Source organism: Artemia sp. Qi Xiang Cuo, chromosome 13 (genome assembly GCF_049724085.1).
Source record: "Artemia sp. Qi Xiang Cuo chromosome 13, ASM4972408v1, whole genome shotgun sequence".
NCBI classification, from domain to species: Eukaryota; Metazoa; Arthropoda; class Branchiopoda; order Anostraca; family Artemiidae; genus Artemia; species Artemia sp. Qi Xiang Cuo.
In genome coordinates this window covers 24,979,255-24,989,080 of record NC_142806.1, presented here as the reverse complement: position 1 = coordinate 24,989,080, position 9,826 = coordinate 24,979,255, and the positions used below count along the sequence as shown (strand labels likewise).

General features: G+C 36.6%; 1 protein-coding gene across 1 annotated transcript in view; it reads left to right on the top strand.

Annotated features, from left to right (window-relative positions):
* Nucleotides 1–701: 701 nt before the first annotated feature.
* The window catches only part of LOC148945111 (E3 ubiquitin-protein ligase FANCL-like), a 47,189-nt gene continuing 38,064 nt past the window's right edge, over nucleotides 702–9,826 (top strand). The window contains exon 1 of the mRNA XM_089098843.1: nucleotides 702–793. The gene's annotated coding sequence lies outside the window, so the exon portion shown is untranslated. The remainder of the gene's footprint in view (nucleotides 794–9,826) is intronic.

Genomic DNA, 9,826 nt, shown 5'->3' with positions numbered 1-9,826 from the left:
AACATAACTTATTGAAAATTCTTGTTGTGATACACCTATTTAGCATGAAATATTATCTTGATACTACAGCCTAGCATAAGCACATTGTTTCAAATTTGGTGCCCTGAAGTTTCTCTGGGTGAAGATCACAGACAAGAAGTATTGTCATAGTGAAAGTAAAAATGTCATAGTGTCAAGTGAAAATGACATCATTTTTTATACAATCCTGAAAAAGGCTTATGCCCACTTTGCCTCTCACTCAGACTATTTGTCTCGGCATTGTCTCCAATTGGCAAATGACTTAATGACAACTTGATTTTAATTCAATGGCTTGAGGGCAACTTAATTTAATTTTCTTATACAATCCTGAAAAGGCTTATGCTAGCTTTGTGTCTCACTCAGATTACCTGTATTGGCTTTGTCTCAGATTGGCCAGTGGCTTGATTTTAATTCAAAAATCCACGGCCTCGGAACTAACTCTGAGGCCGAATGCCTTGACCGAGTCACTCGATTTTTGAATTAAAATCAATTTGCCATCAAGACATTGGACAATTGAAGACAAAACCAAGAAAGGTAGTCTGAGAGAGAGGCAAAGCCGGCATAAACCATTACTTACTTCTCGTCTGGGATCACACATCAGGGTTTTTTCTAGCACTGCTATCTATTATTCTTTATGACTGTCATCTGATTTCGCGTCTAAGCTTTCTTGCAAATAATTTAAAGCTTTAAAACGCTTGTTAGAGTTTGTTGGCTTGTTGATCTAGTAGCTTGATTTTTAGCCTATGGCTTATGAATAACGATATAGGCTAATAAGGTAAATATTATGCTTCTTCAATGGCATTGAAGAAGACCAAAGGCATCACAAAAGGTTTAAAATTGCTTACAGACGAGAACCGAAATTGTTTATTAAAAACAAAAGGCTACTGCTAGATTCTCAATTATATACTCCTTTCAGCCAAGATATAAGTGTTCCATATAACCTGCATGCCCAGTCTAAAACAGTACTAAATCAAAAAAAAATGGTTGAATAAAGAGTTGTTTTTAATTCTGGTAAATTTCTAGCTGGTGCAATAATTTAGCTAGGATGAAAGTGAAAACATAATTTGATGCCTTATTTTATGCTCTTTCAGAATCCAATAATTGCTTCTGTGGCTAATTGCATCTTGAGCCCTTAAAGGGGCCTCAAGGGTGTTTCATTTTTGTAACTACACAAAGAAGAGTAATTAGCCTATTTACTAGGCTCTCTGTAGCACATGCAAAAAGTAAAGTTCTGTTAATGCTAATGAAATAAAACAAAATAGGATAAAATTATAGGGTAAATATGCAGATGGCACAATAATTTAGCTAGGATGAAAGTGAATGCATCATTTGATTCCTTTTCTTATGCTCTTTCATAATTCAATAATGGCTTCTGTTGCAAATTGCATCTTGAGCCCCTAAAGAGACCCCAAAGGTATTTCATTTTTGTAACCACACAAAGAAGTTATCAACAGTAGTTAAGTTATTAAAAAGTTGTTAAAAAACATATCACTAGTTTATAAATAGGTTAAGTTGTTCATGAGTAGTTGGCTATATTCCAGGAATACTTCTTTATAACAATTCAAACCTCATTTATTAAGCAGTGTTCACAAGCATGTCTAGCTAGAATCCCATGTCTAGACATGTGTCTAGCCATAATCCAATGTCTAGGCAACAACCGTTCACATGTAAAATGTGGTGCTTAGCTAAAACTACAAATTTAGTTTCAAATTGTCATTTCTAGCCAATCAACAGAGCTTATGCAGGCAAAATTTTCAAATATTATAATTATTATTATGTCTGGTGTTGTATATTTGCCTAAAATAAAAAAAAAAAAACAATTAATGAGAAAACAAAAATTAAATTTCATTTTACAAATGTAAACAAAAATGATGAAAATAGTGGATCTTGACAAATTCTGATTGACTGTAATAAAAAATCCTAGACATTAGGCCCGTTTTTTAGCACTAAGATTTTACATCTTTCTGCAAAGATTATTGTTTTTTTAACTCATCTTTGTTCTAAGATCTTACAGCTCACTGATGTTAGCAAAAAGTGTGAAGACCGCCCCTGTTATGCCATATAGAACAATGATGAGAGAACTTTGATGATCTACTCATCATTGTTCTCAGACCGCTGATCAGAGCAGAATGATGAAAGACATTTGAACAAAAACAACAAAAGATATAAGATCTTTGTTCAAAGATTTCACTTTTAAGCATTTTCTGACAAAAGATGTAAGATCTTAGCACATTGATGAGTGAAAAAACAGGCCTATTGAGTTTTAGAGGCTAGAACTCAATGTCTAGCCAAACACCTTGTCTAGCTAAGCACCAAATTTTACTTGTGAATGGTTGTTGCCTAGACATTGGATTCTGGCTAGGCATGGGGTTCTAGCTAGACATGCTTGTGAATGCTGCTTTAGGCAACACAAATATAAACAATTCCCCTAACATTTCAAGTTTTTTTCAATTTTGCAATTTGAAACTTTGCTGTCGACAATTCAGGGTATATTTGAGTTCAGGATATATATTTGCACATCAGGGGGGTGCCACTGCTCATTAAAAAAAAAAAAAAATGGAATTAACAATGACCAGGATGAATGCTACCTACAGAACAACTTATTTGGCAATTCTTAGCGGCAGTTTTAAAAGGATTAACGCATTTCATCAGCATGGAGGTTTATTGTAAACTTTTTCTTTTAAGTTGGAAAAAGAAGGATTTTTAGAGGAAAGACTTGATAATAAAGGTTCTCCCCTTGGATAATATGTTAACCAGGATCATTATACATATTTTAAAGTAAGAATTGTTTTCTTAACATGTCTCCTAATCAACAGTACCAACTCTAAATTTATACCCATATAATTTAGCTAAGACGAAAGTGAAAACATTCTTTGATGCTTTTTTAATTCTCTTTCAATAATTCATATTAAATACATTCAGGGCCCTTTTAAGGGCTCAAGATGCAATTAGAAGCAATTATTGAATTATGAAAGAACATAAAAGGCATCAAATGTTGTTTTCACTTTCATCCTAGTTAAATTATTGTGCCACCTGCAAGTTTACCAAAGATAGTACTTTAGAAACAAATTTTGGCCATATATTTGCATATTAGGGGTGGGGGGTAAAGCATAGCCTGTATTAAATACATAACCTAAGCCAACCTAGGTACCCTGGTAAATTTTATGCAGTTCATATTATTGACTTACTAATAAAGTAAACATACCACCTGGTGCCTTTTTATGCTCTTTACAAATATAATAATTGCTTTTATTGCAAATTCAAGTTTACCCACCCCAGCCTCCTAATTTGCAAATATGTACCCTGAATTGTAACCCCACAAATAAGTTATCAATACTAGTTAAGTTTTTGAAAGGTGGTTAAAAACATATCACTAGTTTATAATTAAGTTGTTCAAGAGTAACATATTCCAAAAATACTTATTTATAACAGGCCTGTTCTTTTGCACTAAGAGCTTACATCTAAGATCTCACATCTTTCTGCAAAGATTTCCATTCTTTTTACCCATTGTTCTTCTAAGATCTTACAGCTCACTAATATTAGCAAAAAGTGTGAAAGACACCATCTTTCTGTCATATAGACAGAAATATCAAAGTTATTTGAACAGCATGAGGAGGCTGTAGCAGCAGCAAGCAAGTTAAATCCAAAACGCTTTTGGAATTATGCCTCAGCCCGTAAACCTGGTAGACACTCTGTTACACAACTTAAAGAGAATGACCGTATAATAGATGACCCAATAGAAATTCCCAATGCTATAAATAGGCAGTTTACATCTGTATTTACTCAACCTGATAATGCCCCTCGTCCCAACCTCCTTACCGCGACCAGCAGCACGCCGCGGCCCCGCCGTCCTGTCACTAGGGTAGATGTAGCGGCACGCCGAAAAAAGTTGTATCCACATAAGTCGGTGGGACCTGATGGTGTACACCCAAGGCTTCTTGAAGAATTGCATGTTGAACTATCAGGTCCGCTCACTCACCTTTTTCAGAAATCCCTTGATGAAAAGTGTATCTCACAGGATTGGCGCATGGCCCACATAACCCCCATACATAAGGGTGGCAGCAAAGAGGACGCAAGCAATTACCGGCCAATCAGTGTCTCCTCTGCAGTCAGGAAGCTACTAGAAGCAATTGTTAATGCTGCAATCCTGAAACACTTGACAACCAATAAACTATTCTCATCATGTCAGCATGGCTTTAGGTCTGGTTGGTCGGTTGAAACAAACTTGATTGATTCTTATAATTATATCACCAATCTTCTAGACCAGGGGTTCCCAGTTGACATCATACTACTCGATTTGGCAAAGGCGTTTGACAAAGTCTGCCATAAAAGACTTTGAATCAAGCTCCAAGCTATTGGGGTGAGTGGTGGTGTGGTTGAGTGGGTGATGCAGTTCTTAACAGATAGGAAACAGACGGTTAAATTATTTGGCAAGGATGGAAGGACGTTTTTTGCCGAGGTGGCCGCTGTTGGAAGTGGTGTCCCCCAGGGCACAGTTTTGGGTCCGACTTTATTTAATATATATATAAATGACATGCCAGAAATCCTAAACAACAAAGTAAGCCTCTACGCTGATGACTCGAAACTTATCGGTCGTGCAGACACAGCGGAGAATATTAAGTTGATTCAACTGGACCTCGATACATTCACTCACTGGACAAATATTTGGAGGCTTGAATTCAACGCATCAAAATGCAAGACTCTCCACCTTGGGTAGAAAAACCCACACACTCAGTACCATATGGATTGTAGGGATGGGTCCCAAAATGCCATTTCCAGCAGCCACGCGGAGAGAGATCTTGGTGTCCTGGTAGACGACGAATTGAAATTTCATATTCATGGACAAGCGACTATTGCAAAGGCTAATCAGACTCTTGGCTTAATCAAAAGAATGTTCACTAGCAGATCTCCAACTATTATGACCAAGCTACACAAGAGTCTAGTTCAACCAAGGCTAGAGTTTGGAATGTGTATTGCATACCCAATCAATAAGACAGACCAAGCAGCTCTAGAATCAGTCCAGAGGAGGGCAACGAAATGTATTAGAGACCTCTATGATGTCCCTTATCCATCCCGTCTCCGTAAGCTTAGAATACCATCTCTAACATATCATCGCAAACAAATCAATGTGATAACAGCATACAAGCTCCTAAATGCTGAGGATACCATTCCTGGCCTTTTCCAACCGGACAATTGAAATAGAACTCGTGGTCATTCTCAAAAGCTTTTCCGGAAACAAGCCAACACCAAACTAAGGAACAAGTTCTTCTCAAATAGAGTTGTCAGCTTGTGGAACTCCCTTATTGAAAAAACAGTAACCTCTACCAGCGTGGATGCATTCAAGTCATCAGTGGATAGGGAGTGGCTCAAGAAACTGTAGTGCACCATTTGGGACGCCACAGATGATGATTAACTATCATCACTGAAGCTGGCGGACACAGGATTCGTCCTATTGCTAGCAAGTGCGATTTAAGGTAATTTAAGGTAATAGAACAATGATAAGATAACTTTGATTATATACTCATCATTGTTCTTAGACTGCTGATTAGAGCAGAATGATGAAAGATATTTGCAAATGAACACCATAAGATGTAAGATCTTAGTGCTAAGATTTCACTTTTACGCATTCTTTGTCAAAAGATGTAAGATCTTAGCACATAGATTAGTAAAAAAAACAGCCCCAATTCAAACCTCACTTATTAGGGAACTCAAATATAAAACGTTTTCCTATCATTTCAAGTTTTTCAAATGCTATTGACAAAAATAGTGCTGAATTTTGCAATTCAAAACTTTCCCATCAACAATTCAGGGTATATATTTGCACATTAAGGGGTTGGGGGTGGGTAAATTTGGATTTGCAATAGAAGCAATTATTATATTCATAAAAAAAGCATTGAGTGGTATGTTCACTTTATTTGTAAGTCAATAATATGAACTGTGAAAAATTTACTGGTACCTTTTCCCTCCCTAAACCCTAAAAAACAATAGTTTAAATATTGTAAACACAATGACAAACCATGGTTTCCAATCTGATTGTCTATTGAAAGAAATCTGTTTGACTAGTTTCTTAAGCATCTTCCCTATATAATGTGGTGTGTGGATTGCAGATAGTACATAAGTACCCAAAGAAGTTATAAACTAACCTAACCTGCAAAATACTTCATTTTCAATTCAAACCTTTTTCCTACCATTTCAATTTTTCAAATGCTGGCAACAAAAATAGCACTAAATTTTGCCATTCAAAACTTTGCAGTCAACAATTTAGGATATATATATTTGCACATTAGGGGTGGGGGGAAGGTAAAGTTCATGCTAAATTTACAGTGGGCCGTATAATTTAGCTAGGATGAATGTGAAAACATCATTTGATGCCTCTTTATGCTATTTCATAATTCATATAAAATACCTTTGGAGCCTCTTTAAGGGGTCAAGATGCAATTATCCCCAGAAATGATTATTAAATTGTGAAAGGGCCTAAAAAAGACATCAAATGATGTTTTCACTTTCATCCTAGCTAAATTATTGCACCACCTAGAAATTTACCCTGATTCTTAGATCTGGCTTGACAAGGGCTAGAGTCTAGAGGAAGTAATCTCTAAGGAAAACTAGAGTTTCTCTGTGTTATGACAAATAAGGTTTAAGTACCATATTCCAGTAGGTAAAACTTAGTTGTGACCTGAAGCATTAATAGCCTACTTGAGTTTGACTTGTAACCTATACAAATTTTAAAAGCATATAGCATTGCCAAATGGACACACTAGAGATTTTAGAAATTAACAACTCCTTTGTAAATAGTACAATTATCAAAGTTTCAATTACCCCAAAACAAACATAACTAGTGAGTTATGTTGTAGCAACCCCCAGAAATTACCAAATCTTAATATATTTTATAAAGATTTAGAGATAAACTCAAAAACATTTTATATCTTAGAAATGAAAACTAGGTATGGACCATATTTTCTGTGTAGAGTTGATTTTAAAGGCATCAATTTGATTGACATCTATGAATTTGTAATAAAGGATATCACTAACCAGTATTAGAAAAACAGCCCATAAAAGGCCCTTAACTTCCTAGTGGCAGATCAAACAGTAATATAATAGTTTTGTTGAAATGGTAGTCTGGCAATGATTGTCAATTTATAGATATGCCTTTGTTGAATCTTTAAAGCCTCATAAATAGGAATAAACTGGAGGCTGAAACTTCAAAACACATTCCTGGGTCACAGTTTTGGATGTCTACCCTCTTCTGTACCAGAAGAGAATTGATGTTTTTTTTAAACATCCAAAAAGGATATATGATTCTTAAAAAAAAAAATACAGCAAACGATAGGCTAATATAAATTTCATCCTCAATAAGTTTACTTTAAAACCTGTAAATAATGATCTAACTGGTCACATTTGGCAATTTAACCTTTTAGCTTTTTTTTTCTTCTTATCCATAAACTGTGAGGTAACTTATGAAAAAAGCACATTTGAGACATTTCAAATGTTGAGAATTTTTAATTCAGGAAGCTGTATGGCCCTTTGCCTTATGAACTTGATCTTAGTTCCAAGATTGACTCTAAAAATATTTTGCATAACAACTCAGCAATATGTTATCACCCCTTGGAATCTTGCAATTCCTAGAGTGTTCCAGCCTGAATCATCTGGGTACAGTGTTTACAGAGACATTTAGCAAGGCAGTTGTTGAGCAGCTTTTCACCAAACAGCTTGTCTCCATAAAATATGTTTATAGAGCTTTTGTGCCAGATTGGGGACAGAACTCCAGAAAATCTATTGTTTCTATTTATTCCTCTGTATACCAACCTCATTCACTTATGTAACCAGTGTTTCAAACCTTTTTGACCCCTAAAAACATTAATAGAATTACGAAATGATATTTTGAATATGTATAATTTTAATTTAGTATCCATAAGTTAAATAAGAATTCTCACCTTGGGAAGTAAGGCATCAAAAATCCAATTAATTTTCCAATTATTTAATTAAGTCAAGTATTCATGAAAAGTCAGTGCTGAAAACGCCTCTTAATAGACAGCACTTCTTTCTAGTCAGCTGTAACCTGAGTGCTTTGCACTCAGGTTATTTGTATTATTTTTTTTTTGCAAGATTATTTCTTCTTTTTTTTTAGCTTAATTCCTATTTTTTATTGCTGTTCCAATTTGTTATTGCTGTTCCAATTTGTTATTTTGTAGATGGTGAGCAAACAAGGGTGTTATTATTTTGAATATCTGTTGTGAAACGGAAAGGAAACCCCCAAAACCTCCTCACTTGCAGCTTCAAGTAGGTTATCTCCAATATGTTAGGGTTATCTAGGATTGTTGTGTTGAAGATGCAGGAATTTGCATTTTAACATGTTTAACTTCAAACCCCACTCAGATGACCATCTAGATAGTTGATCTAAGTTTTCCTGCATTGTTGAGTGATTGGGGCTAATTTGGGCCTGTCCTGAGAGCTTGCAATTGCCAGTATATAGTTTGAGTTAGTTTTTCAGGTTAATTGTACAGTCATTAATATATATGCTGAACAATATGGGCCCCAAGATTATGCCCTGCGGGACTCCACTAATTACCTTAAATTACCTTAAATCGCAGCTTGGAGCAAATTTAAGGATTTTCCATCCTTGTAATGCTCTGTGATGACATCTAATGGTTTTTTTTTTGTTTGTCGTGATATGCTTGCTACATTTGGGTTGTAGACTCAGCAGCTTCCCAGGTGTAGAGGAACTCCTGCTGTTGCCAATCTTCGTCAAGTCTTTGCTTGAAGGCAATCGTCGAGTCTGCAGACACCATATTTTCAGAGAGCTGATTCCACAAGTTGGTTATTTGTTGGCTGAAGAAATGGCATCTCTCTCAGATAGAAGAGTGCTTCTTGAAAATTTTCATTGAATGTCCTCTGGTCACTAGGCGTTCTGGGGGCGCAAGAAGACCAGGAAGAGTATTTTTTGAAATGACTTTGTGGGTTGGAATCATGTTGCCTCGCTTCCTCCATTATGTGAGAGTAGGGAGCTTCAGATGATACAAACGCTCTTTGTATGGCACTTGTTTGAGGCCATCATCCATCTTAGTTGCTCTTCTCTGTCCTTTTTCTAGTCTTTCCCTGTCCTTCTTAAAATAGGGGGACGCCAGGGACATTCCAATCTCAAGGTGTGTACAAACCAGTGCCTTGTAGAGCTTCATAAATTACTTTAGGACGCTGGCTTGAGATAGTTCTTTTAATAAGTCCAAGGGATTGGAAGGTTCTGTCGGATGAATTGGTTCCAATTAAATGTTATGTTCTTTGTTTTTGTTGGGGTGTTTAGTGGGTGTATGGGGGACCCAAATGTTGTGACTTGTATGAGTAGTGGTTGGTGGAGGCGGCAGGACTCATGGGAGTTTGACAGTCGGATGTTGGATGCCTGAAAGGAGCAACCTATGCGGTGGAACTAGGGTCAGTTATTTGGTGTCTGGGTTGGGCCCTTTAGCGATGGCGACAGTTCACGGGAATTTGGGCTGGGGCACGAGAGTTTTTGGAGTCGAGGGGTGGGAAACTTAATTGTTGTTTTTTTTCAGGTTTTTCAGTGAAAAAAACGAAACAAGAGGGAACATTTTTTAGTGAAAGTACCGAGGGAGGGTATTTTTTTAGGTCTGTGCGGAGGGAGGCAGGCAAGTCTTGGAGCGTGGTGCCGCCCTTGTTCTTTGCTGCCGGGTTGACACCGGTGGCTGAGTATATGTTGAGGGGGACGGGTACTGTTGGAGGCAAAACATTCGGGGGGAAAATCACCTCATGTTTCTTTTATTTATAGTAGTGCCAGATGGCAACGGAATTCCTG